At 38.1% G+C, this 19,343-nt stretch overlaps 1 long non-coding RNA gene across 1 annotated transcript; it reads left to right on the top strand.

Annotated features, from left to right (window-relative positions):
• Positions 1-6,296: 6,296 nt before the first annotated feature.
• On the top strand, positions 6,297-15,394 carry LOC120220796. Its single transcript, XR_005525663.1, has 4 exons — positions 6,297-6,605; positions 6,694-6,813; positions 13,015-13,151; positions 15,309-15,394. It is a non-coding gene; the product is annotated as an uncharacterized LOC120220796 (long non-coding RNA).
• Positions 15,395-19,343: the final 3,949 nt, after the last annotated feature.

Here is a 19,343-nt window from a genome sequence, read left to right as displayed (position 1 = left end):
TCTTTAAGCACCTTTCAAGTTCTGGAATTTTTTGGTGTAAGACCCTTAAAGAATTTACAGTAAGATTTGAGAGTTTGGAGGGGGTACTAGCAGGAACATCATCAAAGTTGCATCTAAGGACAGTCCCACATGTGGCAAAGTGAAGAAAAATTGGGGGGAGATGGGGGTGGTGGTGGATGGGGGGTAGCCCAGTGGTGCTGGCCAGAGGCAGAAACAACAAATCAGAGTCCCTTCAGGTGGAATACTGGCAGGAACTTTGCACAGAGAAGTGAGAGCAAATACAGGATCAGGCAAACAAGGCAGAGGCGTGGTGTTAGTAGCACCAGGGAGAGCTCCTGTGGTCTTCCTAATCCTTGGAAGGCAGGAAACAAGCACTTTCCATTTATCCCTGGTCTTCTTCTGTTAGGTCCACTCTCACACAAATCATTTAGGGGTGTAAGTGTCCAGGTCAGTGAAGGCAGTTCCTGATTGAAGAGAAAGAAGCCTGCATTTTTGTGGAATAAGGGATGCTGTCTGAAGTCAAGGCCATATCATCTCCATGGACTGACGCTTAGATGGCATTTGGACTCCCTATGAGCTCTGTGAGAACTATGGCTGTGTTTTCCTTGCCCCAGTATCTTCCTGGATTGTGAACACCCAGCAACATAAACTTTGGCAAACATCACCTTCTCTTTGTGCCCTCTAGAACAAGTGGGCTGCCACGGGCCCGAAGACGCTAACTGGAGACAGGATCAGAGCCTTATAGGAGAATTTGCCTTAAATGAAGGTAAATTTAGAACATTTTTTTCCCAGGGAGAAAAGGATCGTCGTCTTATTTCAGTCCCAGCAGATGCAAGAAAACTTATTTGACCTATAGTTCAGTTTAATGATTCTGTCCTATCATGTTTCTGTGCTAAGTTCCTTGCCAACAATGTGGGGCAGCAGTGACAGAGGAACCCACTTCCCCTCCCACCAGCCTCTAGAAAATAAACAGTTCCTTTTATAGCTCTGGTTGTGGGTGGTGGGGCATTTGCCCCCACCTTGATTTTCCTAACATTAAGCGGGGGATTTCTCTCCCACTTCTGTTCATCTGTACAGGAAAGGCAGGATAATAGTCCCCAGTACTTGTGTAGAAGCCATTGCTTAGGAGGAGGGGATGATCTGAGTAAGGAGCTTCTATTTGCAGGGCTAACTAAACTTTTACAGAATGCAGGCCTGCTTTTAGTATCAGACTAGAGTACTACTGTTATTTTAATAAAATATTTTCATGGCTTGAAGACATAATTTTTGTTGGTTGGGTAGGGGAAGTGGCTCTTTTGAGTTGGTTCCTGCAAATCTGCAGAAGCCTATCAGTAATGGAAGGCTACTTCAAAGCCGCAGTTCTTTCTGGCAACTTTCTCTTTTCTTGGACTTCTATAACACACATTCCTGATTTTCCTATTACCGTGCATGACATTCTATGTTGGATTGTTTTTCAAGCATATGCCCTTTAATAATGGGCCATTAGATTTTGAAATTTCTCAAAATTGACTTGAATGTATTTATTTTTTTTTATTCCTTTCTGATCTTGTTCCCTCCCCCTCACCCCCACATGGCACCAAGTGCTTTGTTATAATCAAATGTCTCCCATACTTTTGTCTCTAGCTCAGACTTCCTTTCTGGGCTCAATATCCATATATCAAACTGTCTACTCTACTTTCCTAAGGAGATGTATCAAAAGCACCTCAAAGTCAAAGCATTCAAGACAATTCAGAATCCAGCCCTCTTCCTGGGACCGTTTCTTCTCCTTCCTGTGTTTCTCATTTCAGTGAGCCTATAACCAGTGGGCATAAAAAAATTGGAGGTTGTCCTACATGCCTCAGTTTCTCTTGTTCTTCATATCCAATTCATCTATGAGTCCTGTCAATGACCTCTTAAATATTTCTCAGATCCCTCACTTCTTTCCCTCTCTGTTGTTAGGCCATCTACCTCCACAGCCCCACTCTGCCATAGTTCTGGCATGTACTCTGCCAGCCTGCACTCCTACCCCCAAGTCTTATATAATTATTTTCCCACTTATAGCCCGAGTGGATTTTTTGAACAACACATACTCTTGAGTCTACTCTGCTCAAAGCCATTTGGTGGTTTTTCACCACTCTTGGGGCAGAGACTAACATCCCTAGCAGGGTTTATAAGGCTCTGTGTGACCTGGCAACACACCCTACATCTAGCCTACTCTTGCAGCTTGTGGTTCCTTTCTTGTTACACATGACATCTTTCCTATAGTTAAGAAACTGGGCACCTAGGTGGCTCAGTTGGTTAAGCCTCTGACTTTGGCTTAGGTCATGATCTCACGATTTGTAGGTTCAAGCCCTACGTGGGGTTCTGTGCTGACAGCACAGAGCATGCTTCAGATTCTCTTTCTCCCCCTCCCCACTCATCTTTTCTCTCTTAAAAATAAATAAACATTTTTAAACAATCCTCCATTCTTCCATTTGCCTCAGGATGTTCTCGAACTTAGGATTCCCTTTGCCTCCAAACTTACTGTTTGCCTAAGTATTTCCCTACTGACTCTTAACACCTCTGTGAAGATAACAGGGTGGATGTCTTTGTGATATCCTGGTTTCAGTACAGTCTCTTTACCTTGAAGTTTTCTGATGACAGATGCCATATCTATTTGGCTTATGGATTGTGTGTCTAGGAAGGATGGGATAGGGTTAGTGGCACACAGTAATTGCTTAATGCTTGCATGGCTGAGAGAATGAGAGTTTTGCCAGGATGATCTTTGTCACTGTTATTTAAATCCTGTAGATCAAAAGAGTATTTTTTTCTCTTCCAAAGGTTTATATCTTTTACTTATTTTCTTCCCTGGAATCATCTTTATGATACTTTCTTTTCACTGCTTCTGTATCTTAAAGATTTTTTTCCCTCTGATTGAGAAGTAAGGATTTCACAAAACCACATTGAGATACCACCTAACACTGGTCAGAGTGGCTAAAATTAACAACTCAGGAAACAACAGATGTTGGCGAGGATGTGGAGAAATGGAAACCCTCTTGCACTGTTGGTGGGAATGCAAACTGCTGCAGCCCTTCTGGAAAATAGTGTGGAGCTTCCTCAAAATATTAAAAAGAGAATCACCCTATGACCCAGCAGTAACACTGCTAGGAATTTATCCAAAGGACACAGGATTGCTGATTCATAGGGGAACATGCACCCCAATATTTATAGCATCTCTTTCAACAATAGCCAAATCATGGAAAGAACCCAAATATCCATCCACCGATGAATGGATAAAGAGGATGTGCTTTATATATACAATGGAATACTACTTAGCAATGAGAAGAAATGAAATCCTGCCATTTACAACAACATGGTTGGAACTGGAGGGTATTATGTTAAGTGAAATAAGTCACTCAGAGAAAGACAGATATCATATGTTTTCACCCGCACGTGGAAATTGAGAAACTTAACAGAAGACCATGGGGGTTTACAGAGGAGGAGGGAGGCAAACCATAAAAGACTCTTAAATACAGAGAACATACTGAGGGTTGATAGAGTGGGGGCGGGGGAGAAGGGAAATGGGTGATGGGGATTGAGGGGGGCACTTATTAGGATGAGCACTGGGTGTTGTATGCAAGCAATGAATCACAGGAATCTACCCTCAAAGCCAAGAGCACACTGTATACACTGTATGCTAGCTAACTTGACAGTAAATTATATTAAAAAAAAAGAAGTAGGGATTTCAAAGAAAATCTCAGGACTTTATTTTCGTTGGTGCATTGATGTGCATGTACCTTAATGTCTTCGTTCAGCATCTTCCCTTAAATTTCATTTATCTCACCAAGGTTTTCCCATCAGTTATTATTTCACAGTTGTTGGAAACATCTTCCAACAGAAGTTCTGTCTGAGTCAGTCTTCACAAGCCATGATCACACTCATCTTTCACCCAGGGCATACCTCCTAGATTCATTTAACTATGTCTAACACATTTACTCCTACAACAAGCTGTGTGGGATTATCAAAGATAGTCACTCAAGCAAGTAAATCTCTGACTAGTCATTTTGTGCCCAACACCTTGAGTAACTGGATGTTGTTTTTCTTGAAAGGCTGAAGGCATGTGGTGCTTGGTGACAGGGTTTTCAGTTTTATATTAGACCATGCCAGGCGGCAGATGGCATGGGTCATCATAAAATTTATCTTTGATTCTGTTTCATTCTTTGCTAATATCACCATATTATTTGTGAAATGGCCCACCATTATGCTCATTTTTTCTGTTTCCTTCTTTAAAACCTGTAAAGCCCTGTGATGCTGGTACAGAGCAATAATTCTTTCCTGCATTTTCATTGGTACAATCCCTACTCTGTCTTTTTTCTTCCCTGTCAAGGCCATGGAGAGCATATCTGCAAAGAAATCACCTTCTAATAGATAAATGTCTGTCTATTCGTCCACCCACCCATCCATCCATCCATCCATCCATCCATCTGTCATCTAGTATCTCGTGTGCCTTCTTCCCTGACATTCATTTAGAACAACCCCATCCTCTGGTTTCTTACTTCATACAGGTTCTCTGGAACTGGCCTTGCACTCGGTTCTTAGAGTATGTTCATTTTGTAAAGGAATCAACATAATGGATTTCATACCCTTGACTACAGAGATCGGTTCAAGCAGGTTATGAGGCTCAATACAGCACAGTAATGTTCAGGTTCAGAATTTTTATTTTTTAATAACGATTGGGAAAAAAAAATGTGTGCATGTGTATACATGTGTGTGCTAAGAGGCTTGCTGAGAGGGGAGATGTGGGGCGTGGGAGCTACTGAAGCCATCTTAGCACCAAAACTGAAGAGCTGGATTGCCTGACGATGAAGCCGAAGCCGAAGGAAGCAGAACCAAATGATAGTATGAGTTTGAACCCTGATTTTAACATTTGAGGTCCTGGATCCAGCTGAACATGAGCCAGCTATACCCCTGGAACTCTCCATATATGTCTCTATTTTGGTCATTGGGTTAAGCCAGTTTGAGTTTTTTCCCCATTGCCACCAACAGTGTCCTGGCTAGTCTATTTCCTTTTCATCAAGCTAAAGTGGTTGCTACCCTGAAGATACCAAGAGGGAAAATACATTCTGGCGGTCAAGTTGGCCATAGGAGGTAGCAAGTTCCCTAGAAGAGTGTCTAGAGCCAGGCATTTGTTTGACAGTGATGCTGACCCTGGGACAGCAAGCATCAAATCAACTGCCATACAGGATGGCCCTTTTAAGCCCCATCAGTTCCTGAAATTCTATGATACCAAAGGCTGGGCCGTTACATTCTTCTATATTCAAGTGAAGTGTCTTGGTGACTGGCTTTCGAAGGTGATTATGGAGTAGAAACCTAAAGTTTTGGGTATCTAAAGTGTCCCTGGAGTTTTTGATTTATTTTCCCCACTGTTATTTCAACATATGATGTCCTTTTCTCTCACCCGTACTTCCTCTTCTTTGCTCTTACAGCTCATTGAAGGGTATTTTCATCTAAAGTTAAAAGCTAACATTTATAATCCCTTTGTGTAAAGATATCCACTATCAAAACTTGTTGCCCGTTTTAATCCTACGTTCTTTTCTTTAAGTATGAAAATGTTCGTATTTTACAGCATATGTTAATTTTTCCCTGCTTTTTCACACTTGACATTTTACTAAATATTTTCCCACCTCCCCACAAGCCTTTCAGAATTTGAATGACTGTACAGTCTCCCCCTTCTTGTGTGTTCCCCATGTGTTTGGCCATTAACCCATTGTTGTACCCTGTTAGCTCCCATCTAATTTTGCTTAAGAGGTAGTTGTCCACGTGAGGTTCACAATTACTGTTTTCACCTAATTAAATCTGCGCTCCGAATTTTAGAAATGATGTGTACATTGTACAAGGATTGCTTTCCTAAGCATTCACTTGTTATTAATTTACGTGTTTGTAATTTTCGAGTGCCTACTATGGGTATGGTATCATCTTCCTAGACATTTTTCACAGACCGAGAAAATTATGCTTTAGAACACTTGTTTAATGATAGCTAAATTTCACACTTGCAAAATTACAAAAAGCTGTGTAAAGATTCAAGGGTCTTTGAAGCCATCTTTGGTTCCACTTACTTGTCATTATTTAATCAGAAAAGAGCCTTATTGGGACACATATGGTGTAAATAGTTCAAAAGATATTTGGATGTTTTCGTGACAGAGGGTTTTCTTACACTTCAGCCCTTAGAATGTTGCATTTTCTTTTTCCACAGCTATGCATTTTTTTTGGAAGGTGACATGCCATTTTTTTAAAGCCAGAAATTAGCTCTATTTTTCCCCCCTCTTTCCACAGGAAATTTTTCTTTTGTATGGAATTCTTCTGGTTTGCAGTACTGTGAGTGTTTGTAAAAGAAATATGCATGTTTTTAAAAGTTCCATCACACAAGAGAGAACTTGTTTCTTCTACTGATTTGAATGGAATTGAGCTTTAAAAGAACAGGTCTATACATACACAACTTAGAAATCTTAAAACACTGGATGAAAGGAAAAGTCCCAATTATCTCACTGAATGTTTGCTGAAGAGGTTCAACAGGGGACAGAAAGATAATGACCGAAAACATTTGAACTCCACTAAATACCTTTCGGGCTGTCCTGCATTTATTGAAGGTAAGTGAAACTTGGTTGATTTCATCTCATAGGGGGCTTCATTACCTCTTTACTTCTGAGTATAAATTATTCTGAATTTTAATTTCAGGTTTGGGGTTTGATACATTCTCAGACTAAAATCAACATTTTTTCCCTCTCTCCTAAAAAGTCTCTTTTGCATACCATTTGGAGACTCATGAATTACAGATGTAAAGCTGAAAACTATAAGGTGAGACAAACTCCTTGATACCACAGGAGACTTTCTGACTACTTTGAGATTTTGCTGTGAAGCACTTGCTTCTTTTTCATCTGGTATCGCTGGAACGAAAATGTACACGGAAACCCGGTTGCCCTGCCGCTGAATTAACATTGGTTCATAGATGGGGAAGAGATACTTTTTCACTCCCCTTCTTTTCCTTTCTTTTAAACTTCTCTTCCTGGATGTCCTATGGGCTACTTGAAATAAATCCATTTACAACCTTATGCGGGGCCTTTATAAAATGCTGTCCTTATACCCAACCTCACTTTTATTCTCAGTGGCTCTCACCTGGCCCCAATATGAAGATAATGAGATGTCCCTATATATTCATTTAGAAGCTGAGTTTTGCCCTTGATGTTACATTTTATATTGATTATCAATTAACTTTTAAGTTGCAGTTAAGCTTAAGTACTTTTTACACATAGGGAATACAGGACACACTGAATTTTTTTAAATAGAAGCTTCCCTGAGGGCGACATTTCTATTCAATTGCAGTATATCATATGAGCCTTTTATGGCGTCTTCAGTTTGTGGACAAGTATATTCAATATGATTTGTCCAACTTTATTTATTATGCCATAAAGTTTACTTTCAACATTTAAAATGCTCTTCTTGATATCTAAGTATTTAATGCTGGGTATCATGCTATCATTAAAGAATCAAAAGTTATGGAAAAGGAATTAGTTCTGGGTTCTGTGTTGACAGATGTGTACTTTCACCACTGTCTGGCTTTATGACTATGTTCAAATCAATTAATCACACTGTGTCTAATGTTATTTGAACATGAGGCACTGTTATTCTATCTTCATAGAGACCTCGAGCCTTTCCTTAGGATCATAACCACCTTTATAGATTCTCACTGATGGCTGCCCCAATTTTATGCCTACTGTACATCTTCGAAGTTTTGGTTTATGCAGTAGTCTAAATTTTATGATCTGAAATTAGTGGCAACTCAACGTGGGACTATTTTTCCATCTGCTGACTGTGCCTCTTAACAGCGATAGAAATAATAACAATTAAATACCTAATTCTAAGTAACTTATCCAAGCCACGCTGCTATTAATTCAGGAAGCCAGGATTCAGATACCAACTGCCGGCCTCCGGACTTTGAGTTCTTTATCTACTGTCAATACCTACAAATGTATCAAGTATATCTACTCACTTATAACTTTTAATGTAGCTTTTACTTACTGCTTCCAAAAAGGAGTTGATGCAGCCCTCCATAAAACACCAATATACAAGACAGTTACAAATCGGGGTAAAACAAGAGGTTTTACATAGTAAAATGGAGGGGAAATTATTATAATTAAAAACTAAACCTGCACTAAACTGATTACTGCAATATAATAGTAATTTAGGAGTGCTCTGTACAGACAAGGCAAAAAAGGAAAATGTGATGGGTTATATGGCTTTCATTTAAAACAAGAAAATATTTACACATTCCTCAGAAGGGGCAAACTTTGTTCTGATACTAAATTCTGACAATTTATAACATGAATCCTTTATTCTCTCCTTTATTTATTCATTCAGCAACTATTTGTTGAATGCCTTTCATGGCTCCGTATTACGCCTGTCACTGGGGACTCAGTGGTGAGCAAAATAGTTTTCTGCCCTTATGGAGAGTACAGTCGTGGAGAAAACGGCCATGGGTCCTTACATTAGTTTGCAATTACAAAGCAGGATCATTGCCATGTGGAAAGAAGCACAGTTCTATAACAAAAGAATATGACCTAGACTTGGGTTTTAGGAGAGGTTTCCCTGAAGAAGTGATGTTAGAGCTGAAATCTCAAGGATAAGCAGAACCTATTCACATCCTTACTTTCAAGTTGCTGCCCACAGACCAGCAGCACCGGCACCAGCTTGGAGCTGCTTAGAGATGCAGAATCTCGCACTCCAACCTGGACCTAGTTACTCAGAATCTGCTTCTGTTTTAACAAGATCCATTTGAACAAGATCCTTTGAGCAGTAAAGTTCGAGAGGCAATGATCTGGGGGAAGGGGTGAGAGGAGACAAAGGGAACAGCGTGTTCAAAGGCTTGGTGGTAGAACAGAGGGTTGAGGAATTACAGTACAGGCAATGTGGCTGCACTCTCGGTGGCAAAAGGAGAGGGGATTGGCATGAGGAGGTAGTGGAGATCTGCACACCCTGGGGCCGCTCGAGCAGAATTTGTAGGCCAGAGAGGCATGAGATCTTTGAAGATTTCTGAGCAGAGGAAGAAGACCATCAGATTTGCATTTGGAAAACATTACCCCATAGTATAGACCAGAGAGTATTTGGAGTGGAAGCAGAGGGCCGTGTAGGTGGCTGTTATGGTGGCTGGGTGAAAGATGATAGTGTGGAGATGGTGAGAAGTAGAGAGATTTGAGAGAGATGCAGTAAATTAAATTAACCAGCTTTGATAATCATTTTAACATGAGGGAGAAGGTGAGTCAAGGATTACTCCCAATTTTCAAACTTGTCCCTTCTAGATGCATAAAGATATTGAGATAAGGAATCTCTGAAAGACCACCAGTTGGAAGGGAAATAACCAGCTGGGTCTTAGGTATGTTGAATTTCTGGTGTCACTGAGGCACTGTGGCAATAGATATCAAAGATGTCATTAGAAAAGTGGGTTCTGACTGGTCTGGATTAGAGACATACATTGAAGAGTGAGATTGAGTAACATGCTGGATAATTAATTTAGGGAAGATGCAAACGCAAAAAAAGGTTTTCATTGTACTATCTCTTGTATTGAATTCCAATAACACTAGCTAATTTAATAAGAGCATTTTTATAGAGTGCCCAATTCATACAATCCAGTTCCACTCTTTTCTATTGTTTAAAGTAGATTCTGGAATAGAATTCAGGTAGTCTGAGAAATATGGATAGTCAATATATTTTTTTAGATGTTTTCAAATATTGATTGTCTTGACCATGCTTTGGCAGAAGTTAGATGGAACTCATTTAAAAATTGAATTCCATGTGCTGTAAGCATGAATTTTATATGTTGCCAATTGCCTGGTCCATAATAGACTCACAATAATGTTTGAATTGCTGATTGTTGAAGTGAGAGCTGTATATTTTAGATATCTGACTCGCGGGTGGTAAAGCTGGTATTCTATTATGAAAATTAATGAGCCTGATAAACCTTCTCATTCAAATAGAGTGTCATCCTACCTCTGTGCAGAGAAGGGCCACAGATGCGCATCCGGACTGGGCTAAAGCTAATCTCTAAAATATCTTTGACCCTGCTCAAATACATGGACAAACATAAGTAGTGCAGAAGATACAATGTGACTGGAAAATTGAAGTGTAGATTTTATCAATCAGCTGAATTAGCCATGAAAAGATAAATGTGATTTCTATAGAGTAAGTGTACCAGATGCAAAATATATACCCAAGAGTTTTAATAAATTAACCCATTTCATGGAAGGAGAAGCTAGAATCAGGGATAATTATAGAATTTCTAACAACTGGTGTGGTAAAGGCACAAGCCAATAAGAAAAGACATCAGTCATATTGCCGAAGTAGGCAGGCATTACTTGAATGAGCTTGGTGGTGGGTATTCTGGCAATGAGAAGCCAGGGTGATAGAAAATAGTTAGTCCTCGGGGGGTAAGAACAGGTAGTGTTTTGTGACTACAAATAGCAGTATTTCACTATTTTAACAGCCAACATGGCCTGTTCTATTACCTCCTGGCTGAATATCAGCCCTTCCTGAAATGACATATTTGAAAAGTAAGAAATGACGCCAATAATCTTTTTTCTTTTTTGAAACTGAACTCTTTTTAGTTTTTAAGTTTATTTATTTATTTTAAGAGAGAGCAGGGGAAGGGCAGAGAGAGAATCTCAACCAGGCATCTTACTGTCAGCACAGGTAGATGAGGGGCTAAAACTCACAAACTGCAAGATCATGACCTGAGCTGAAATCAAGAGACCTGGCTTAACTGAATGAGCCACCCAGGCATCCTCAAACCAGTAATCTTTGGTTTTAGCATGGCTAAAATTTTCTTATTATTTTTCAGTAACAATTAACTGATCAGTTTGTCTGCTTTTTAAGCCGTACGTAGTAGAAGAAATTACTGGTCTTCATTGGCTTTGGCAGAGGGCAATAATGTGACACATCCTAATAGTTTTTTTTGTTTACAAGTAAGAAAGGAAGGAATGGGGTAAGACATATCTTACCATTATACTTAGAATATGGTCTTTCAAATGACTGTCCAAGTGCCTTTGATTCTAGGAAGGATTTTACGGTATGGGCTCTGAGAAAGCATTGAGTTAGGGCTCTTAGCTTAGATTATATGATTTAGAAGATGAGACAGCACAGTGTGAAATAATCCTGCCATAGAAATCTTATTTTCCTGACCACTCACTGTCTTGGGGCTAAAAGAAGAGGCAAATAAATAAGAAAGAACTATTGGCTGAGTTTGGGTCCTTGAAGTCCAGCTTTCTCTTCCTTGATGCTGAAGTGCTTCTCAGACCCCACACTCTTTTCCACCTTCTCTGCCCATCTTCTGCCTATGTTCTATGTTCTTGACTATGTTTCCCACAGGTGAACCCTGTGGATTCACCTCAGCATCTGAAATATGCTTTCTCTTCATAATTAAAATAATATCTGATTTTTTTCCAGGGGAGTTAAAGCTCGGGTTCATCACTTATGAACATTGCCTGGGTCTTGATCAACTGGAACATTATCAACCAGGCCACTTTTCCCAGACTCTGTCTTAATGATTACTTTGCCACTTCTACCTTTGGGGGAATATCTATCGTAAATGATACTGTGATAGTCGGCACTATCCTTTAAACATTACTTTAATGCCAGACTTTAGTTAAATGCCCATCTCCTCCAGATAACCAGATTCATCCAGTGTGAAAATTTGATTTGACTGATATATAAACAAAAATATACTAAATAATGATTCCTAGAACCATATATCGGTACATAGAACCATATTTAGGTACATAGAATAAAATGTGATTAGCACATACATTGTAGTTTAGTGTTTTTCATTTGTTGGCTTGATGCATGGTGTGGATTCCATGAAGAAGGATAATCTCAGGACAGAGGTTTAAGAAAAGAATAGGATCTTTTTCCACTTGTTGCACTGAAAAAAATTTATTATGGGAGAGTGGCTATATTTTGTCTCCAGTCCATCTTATTCTCAGTAATAGATAATAATGATTGTATTTATTAGTGCTTATGTGTAGCTCTACCATAATCCCAAATTAATCTAGTATTTCGCTGTTAGAATCATCAGTATTGAAACAACCTCATTGTTTTCATTCGAAACTTCAGTTTTAACGTATATTTTTTTGTAACTGCGACTTTTTTTGCATTCCTCAACTAACAAAATCTTAAATGAGGGATCATCGCCGTTTCTTGACAACCAAGAGGCGAAATGAGCATGCTTTCATATGCAAACAAACGTTAAACATAAACTGGGAAGGATTATTCAGTTTGTACAGCATATAATAGAAAATTGTGACCTTTCAGATAATCTCAAAATTCAGCTAAATGTCATCCTCATCCCCAAAAGAATGGGAATGGTCCTAAAAATTCTCCTGTTTGGTAAATACCCATGAGACATTTACTACTGATCTCACTCAGGGGTCGTTTTAATAGAGCCAACGAGTCAGTTTAGAGAAAACAAAGATCTCATTCAGTACAAGGTATTACAGTATCGAAAGTGTGTAATTACCTTCTGTAGGACGTTACGCATTATTTCTCTTACTGTTGGAAACATCTGAAATATAGGCTAATTTATCGCATCCTCAACTCTTGTCAGCTTTGTAAAATTCTGTTGTTTCGTTTTCTAGATAATTTTTCCTTGTGAAACTTTCTTTCTTTTGTCTCCTAATAAATATGCCCTTTCTAAATCCTTTTTCTTTGAAGATGGAAAGACTGAAAAGGACTACTTTTGTAATTAAAAGTCATTTAAAAATAACCTCAGAAGATTGTTTCTAGATATCAAAACATCTTTATGGTCCCATTTCTATGGCAAGAAAGACAAGCAACTGGGATCCTGTACATTCTACTGTAGTCTACGTTAATTACCTTCTATTAAAAAATGACAAAGACCTTTTTAAAGGGAATCTGGCACTCTTTCCACAGAAATGATGGCAGACACCCTACTTTGCTGATTTCTTGACACTTCTAATTACCTGTATTCATTTGAAATCGTTTCCTTTGTAGAGAGTTATTGGCATGATTTTCTGAGAACAAGAGGAAAATGGAAAACATTTTAGCAAGTTAAGGAAAAAAAATCAACAGTATCATTGTTTGCCGCTTTTGTTGAAACTACCTACACGAGTCATTTGAGGGACATGAAGGTAAATGAAAGGTTATACTTTGCCCTGCACGTTGTTGCTGGTATTTGTAATGTCAATAACTGTAGAAGGTTGTCAGGAAACTGGAGAGATAAAGGTCAATAGCAATGACAAATATATCATTGTATGTGTTTGAATATGCAATATCAGCCTAATCTGCCAGTGGAGGCTTTCACACCCTGGAAATATCAATCAGGTGCTATATGAAACCCATCTATTGTTCTTTAGTCTCCTAGGCTGCAATGCGGAGATCCAAAGATTGAAAACCCATCAGAGATTTTTTTTTGGGGGGTGGGGGGGCATCATAGCCATTGCTGAATACACATATAAATGCTCATTATTTCTTTTAGAGTTGGGCTTTAAAAGTGTATTCACAGTTACTCAGTTTCTCAGATTGTTACATTTGGGGAAATAAAACATTTTTCCTATCACCAGAATGGGAAGACTCAATTCAGTTTTGCAGATCATTGCAGTGAGGTAGATGTCAGAGATGTTCAGTGATATGAGCAAAATTAAATACTAAGTTTTTGTACAGTCTTGACAAAAATTTAGTGGGGCTAATGGTGAACCTTTATGGCAAGTTCTGCCTCCTGTTGATATTGACAGGTTAGAAAGTGTGGTCATTTGTACTCCATAATAAATTATTTACAAATGAAATGCACAATAGGTTACTTAAACTGTGTCTCCACCAAGAGCAGACTTGTTACAGTGTATTTTGTTGGAGCCAAACCAAAGTATTCAGATTTAGTAGACAAATGTATCTATCTTCTTTGTAGTGAATTGTGCTAACGAATTCACTTAAAACCTTGCGGGAAATGAAAAGTAAAAATAAAATAGCAAGAGATCTTTTAAATGAATGTGCTTCAACTTGGTCTTGAAGAACACCTGCAGGACATAATGGCAGTGTGTTTGAAACATAGAGGGATCATATTTTATGGATATTACCTTTTAATTTTGGCATCTGCTGGTGCTCTCCATTAACATAAAATATTTTGAAAAATCTACTCTTCCTGAGACATTCTGCATTCTTTTTTGGGGGGGGGGTCTAATGTCCCCTTTCCCCAATGCTGGCCCAGTGCATTAGCCAGCCTTCCCAAATGTGCACACGGACCACATGGGAGGTGATGTGAAAAAGAGATTTGCTCCTGAACTGTGCACGGAGTGACAGGGAAAAAAAGAGTAGTACATTCAGCCGCACTCTGAGGTGACAGAGTAAGAGAAAAAGCTGGAGGGGACAGAGAGGGCCTGAAGGAGAAAAGACATAAGGAGAAAGATAGAAATGATTTAGTGATGGGAAAATAAGGAAGGGGCATCACAAAGGCAAAATATAAAAATAATTTATTATAATAAATATAATTTGTTACATAGAAGTGAGATTTACTGAACATGGAGAGAGAGAGAGAGGAGGAAAAAAAGGGAGAATTAGAATTTCAGAGAAAAATGAGATGATATTCAGGAAGCTCATCAGAAGGGAAAGTCCTAGACAGTGAAAGGGAAACAAAACTAGTCAAGTCCCTGTTTTTCAGTCAAGGTGTCTGTTCATCTGTTCATTCAAGGGACAATGAATGAGAGCCTCCGACTCACCAGTCTTCGGCACACATCACATGGAAACAACCCTGTTAGGAAGCTGTGTGCCCTGACCATTGCAGTCAAGCTCCAGTGTGCTTGTACATTTCTTTCCGCTTTTAAATATTCCAGAAAGTTCATTAGGGAGATTTTACATAGAGTTTTATTTCTAATGCTCCAATTATTTCCAGAGAAATAATCGTTTTAAAAGTCCTCAAGCAAAAACCATAAATGGGTTAAGTAGGAGACGTTGAGATTGGATTATTTTATCTTTCACTGGTTTCCTTTTGTATTTCGTTAGTTTTTGATTACACTTCTGACCTCCAGATAAGACTCCTATGTAAGTAAACAGTCTGGCTAGATTCACCATGTGCCAAATGACAGCTATAGTACTGTCCCCAAGGTTTTATTTATTTGGCTTTTGATTTTTTGTAATTTGAAACGATATAAGCAGAAGTAGACCTTGACTTTTGTCCTCTTACTTGAAGGTAATATTTTCTTCGTGAAGTTAACTCAAAAGTTTAAGAAACAATAAAAGGGCTCATGTGCATTAGACAGACGTTAAATAGAGTAAACTCTTCTTTGTAATTTCAGCAACTTGCATGAAGGTGCTGGAAATAATAGAGTCCTGGACTGTCTATGCTGAAATGTCTCCTAATGCCAGAGTGAGAATAAAATGTTGAGGGTTTATATTTTTTCATTTATTTCTTGCCCTCCATCTTTTGCGGGGTAAAGGGTAGTTTGGAGATGAATGGATAATTTGGTATAAGTGGTTTCATATTTGTTGTGATCTCTTTTTTTTTAAGTTTGTGATATAGCACAAAGAAATAATGATCATTTGGTGCACCATAGGGCTATTCTTTTATGTTGGATGCCTGCTATTGAAAATCGGCTGAGTAAATTGTAATTTTCCATTGAATCTACATAATTTTGCAATTTCTTTCTTCCCTCTCACAGTACAATATTTGGGCAATGATGGGATCACATAGTAATTTTTACTTTTCTCTCTCCTCTTTTCATTGTTATCACTGATCATTTTAGTCATCAATGGCCCACAATGGGACGCACTCAGAATTTGCAGAATTATTCCATAGCTTTTCTCTTTGGACGGAAAACTTAATATAATTTCTAAGTGTAATAACCTCCTCTACAAGGTGAACATGCTGAAGGATAACTGTAATTCACCAGTGTTAGGGATGGGGGAGATTAGATATGATTTTATTCATATCTGTCTTCTCTATCTCTCTATGTAGACAGATAAAGTATTAGACATGACAGAGTGTGCAGTTGTGAGGAAAATCACAGTCTCAGGTCTTTTCTGAGGTAAGAATAGGGTGAAGGCCAAATGCTCCAGTATTGTACAAGTTAACTTATGCTTTCTTACACACTTACACACAAACACCCGCTCAACTCTCCCCCTTTCTTTCACACATGCCACATGAACCAAGTTTTCCTGTCTGAAAGGAAAAATTATCTAGCTTTTAATGCAATGTTAATCTTTTCCAGATATAGTTCCTTCTTCAAAACTCACTAATCTTATTTATTAAGAGTGTGCTTAAGGAAGCCAAATAGACACAGAATTATTGTTGGGATTTCAATACCTCTCCAAGATATTGTGATCTGAATTTAAGCAACAGAGAACAACCGAAGGAAGAAAGAATAGTTAGATAAGCAAGTAGAAAAAATAGAGCCAGTGTTCTTGGTAAAAGAACTGATGATGATGAACTGGGGGAGGGAATAAAATAAACTTCAAGTCTAAAAAAAGAAAAGGTTTGTTCGATCACGGTAAGAAAAAAGATCCAGGAGGCCACAATGGATCACAAGCTAATTTTAGGGGTTGAAAACAGAAACCCATTGTTCAAAGACAAAATACTGATAGACTGTCAGCAAAGAATTTACGGAACATAAATAGTCATCCACATTATATGCATTATTAATCAGTTCCTTGTTATCATACTGCGTTTTAGGAACCTGCTACTTAAGTGAATGTGCAAAATTTGGAGTAGGTCCCGAGGAAGCAGCAAAATAACTAAATGGTGGGGAAACAGTCCCAATGAAACAAGAGTAAAAGAACTGGCCTTGTTTAGTCAGGAGAAGAAAAGACTTGGAGGGAATTAATAGCAGTTTTCAAGTTCATGAAGGAACACAGTCCTTTGCAGGTAGAGGTGAACAGCTGGCCTCTGTTTCCTTTGAGGAGAGTACAAGACAGCAGGGTCTTAAATGCAGTAGATGGGATTTAAGCAAGGTGTTAGGAAGATCAGGGGAAGTGCAGAGAGAGGATCCTCAGGCTTTAGAATGTATTGAGGGAATTATTATTATTTTTTGGAGTTAGTCCAAATTGCAGAATGAAAAAGAAAGAGTACAATCTATAAAACGGGAACCTATAGAAGAAAAGAGACAAAGAATGAAGAATTGTGGTCTAGGGATAAAGGCCAACTGGGATAAAAGAAATACCAAATTGTAGAAGTGTTGTAAGACTTAGAATACTTGATGAGAAGGGAAAATACATTGCAGAAAAAAAAAAAAGGACATAAAACAGGTAAAGACAAACCATGAAATGTGAGGGTATGGCATGTATTTGGAATAAATGTACAATTCTCATCAAAATTTTGTTTTGGTTGGGGGGAAGAATTCTAAGTATTCATGTGTGCAATATATACCAGCCGCTAGTAATTTTTTAAAAATTCTGTTAGATTGATGTCCTTGAATATTAAAAATAGAACTCACAAACAGATTTGCCATATTTTATGCCCAGTTTTATAAAAAACAAAAAGTAATGGGGAAATGGGCTAAGGAACTTCTCAAATCTTAGCCACCCTTTTGATCTCATGAAATGGGAAAATTGTGATTGTGTGCTAAGTAAATGGTGGTACATATGTAACACAGGAAACAAGAATAAAAATGCACAGAATGTAAAAAGCAATATTATAATCCAGAAAAAAAAAAGGATTGCAAAGTTCATCAACCTTCCTTATCACAAGAGAAGTAACTGAGTAGACAGTGATCTAGGTATTATGCAGAGCAAACAAACAAATGTGATCCATGAATTAAAAAATTTAGAATCTAAGATTGGTTGTCATTTGATAAGAATGTTGCATTACAGGTATATCACCTGGGATTGCAGAATCCGCTGCACTTAAAGTGACACTGAGGTTTGTAAATGACTATTTCAGCAAGTTGAGTTGTTAAAGAATATGCATCAGCTTTTAAAGCCATTGCGGAGGTTGAATTTTCCAGTCCCCCCTGAACTCCGTTACAACCTAAACCAATAATCGAAATTGTGTTTAAAGATTCCAAATATATTATATCGTGGCTCTGGGTAATTAGCTGGATTTCTAGATTCCTTGGTTAGCTTGATCAATTTTCTAGTGACTTTTATTTCTTCAAATGGTCCCTCTACCTTTTTGAAAATGGAATGGATTCTGCTTATGTTTAGCTTTGTTGAGCAGATTTCAATATTTCACAGCTGTGTTTTGTCATTGATAGGTTTGGTCTAATGTGCTTTGTAATGGGCTATTTTTTTCTAATGTTTGAAAGTTTCCTTCACTCTCAAATACAGAAAATAGAACAGTCCATATTTGAATTTATTTTGCCAAGATGATAGTTATGTATATTTTATAACATTCTGGTACACAGATCTTAGCAATCTAAAAATAGATCCCTGCAAATATTTTTTACTGCTTTTAAGAAATATAGTTACAAACACTTCACTTGTAAAAGATTTTGGTTTGGAAATACATCTTAGTGTATCTCTCTCTCTCTCTCTCTCTCTCTCTCTCTCTCTCTCTCGACAAAGAAAAGCCTTTTGTTCTGGTCTCTCTGGCACTACCTCATTCTGTGACTTTCTGCTGTCCCCTAGTGGCATGTTAATCTTCTTGACTACTGTGTGATCGCCTCTGGAACCAATTCTCTACTCTTCTGTGCTTTTTTGTGACTCTCATTAGCAGACATTTAAAATACTATTAAACAACCCATGAGCTGCCTTTTAGAAGCAATAACCCTGTTCTTGAGCCCAAACAGTTTTCCACTCATGAATCCCTACTCGAGTAAACATGTCGAGGGAATGTCTGCTATCTACATACATTGTATTATCTCACTACAATAAACATTTCAGGGTTTCAGAATTATAACACGAAACTGATGAAAGCAAAATGTTATCAGTTTTGACTGGTCTATACATAACATACGGTAGCTCAAAAGGTAATTTGTGACAGGTCAGACTATTTATGTCAATGGGTTTACAAACAAAAAATTGTACTATTCCTTTTCCTTCACTTTTCAAAATCCCGCTTGGGTATTCTCACCGTAATATTTGCTCTTCTCATGGTGATATTTTTCAATGAAATATTTAGAAAGATACAATGAAACTGTATGTATCTGAAGCATTAGATGGAATTCATTTATGTAAAAGATTTTGCATTGGCCTCTACCATGATTACATGAAAAAAAAGTTCTTAAATTTTTCTGGAGGTTATTTTTCCATATGAATCAGCAGCGTTTTTTAAATTTTAAGATGGGTTGGTTATTTTATCTTCCCTCCATAGTTTACATGCTTGAGATGCAATGTTTAGCCGTAATTCGGGGCTGGTAAATTTTTCAGCCAGCGTTTTGTTTTTCTGAATTAGGCAT

This window comes from Hyaena hyaena, unplaced genomic scaffold, assembly GCF_003009895.1.
Source record: "Hyaena hyaena isolate Hyena2069 unplaced genomic scaffold, ASM300989v1 scaffold_727, whole genome shotgun sequence".
Lineage (NCBI taxonomy): Eukaryota > Metazoa > Chordata > Mammalia > Carnivora > Hyaenidae > Hyaena > Hyaena hyaena.
The sequence above is the reverse complement of the archived record's forward strand: the minus strand, read 5'-3'. Positions and strand labels throughout refer to the sequence as shown.